The sequence below is a fragment of the Rattus norvegicus genome, chromosome 2 (assembly GCF_021556685.1).
Source record: "Rattus norvegicus strain SHRSP/BbbUtx chromosome 2, alternate assembly SHRSP_T2T, whole genome shotgun sequence".
NCBI lineage: Eukaryota > Metazoa > Chordata > Mammalia > Rodentia > Muridae > Rattus > Rattus norvegicus.
Genome location: NC_141535.1, coordinates 224860289 through 224861057, shown reverse-complemented (window position 1 = coordinate 224861057; position 769 = coordinate 224860289).

Here is a 769-nt window from a genome sequence, read left to right as displayed (position 1 = left end):
GACTTGATGTATTAACTTTATGCTTTGGAAATTATAACTGCTTTCATAACGCTATGGTGCCTCTAAAACTCCCTTCCTTCCATGCCATCTTCTGTGTAACTCAAAACTTACGAAATCTACCCTTGAAAACTATAGGTCTTATTTAAAATATATGCCGTCATCATCTCGAGAATTGATGTTCATTTTTAAAGGTTCGCAATTTTCTAAATTACATACCACATACATCCAATTCTTCTACTCCGAAAGATGAGAATAATGGAGAGACAATGTCACAACACAGATGAGTACTATTCATGATCAATTTTTAAATGATCCTTAGCATTGCATCAGCACATTTTAAAGTTTACCTCAGCAAGACATGAGTTCTTCTTGTGTATGCTAGTTTTAAACTTTGGTTTCTCTTGATTACCCCACACTACTTCTAACCAGTTACCTCATGACTTAGAGATTCTGTATTTTTCTTTATACATCTTTAATTATTTAAATAATGTTTACCCCTTTTGGCTTTGGACATAGTTTGGACATAGTTTGTTTTAGTTATTGTGATGGGCAGGCATACCATCCAGATGTCTTCTCCACTCAAAAGCTGGGAGTGCAGTTTGCCATAGGCTCTGGGTCCCGTGAGTTATTCTGTTACTTGCCAGGAGCTATTTCCCTGCTGGTCACCCGATTACCCAAGTGCCCACCAACATAAAATGATTCTTCTGCCCAATGTAAGGACACTATGATGACCATTTTAGTTAAGATTCTTTTTTTTTTAATTTAGAGA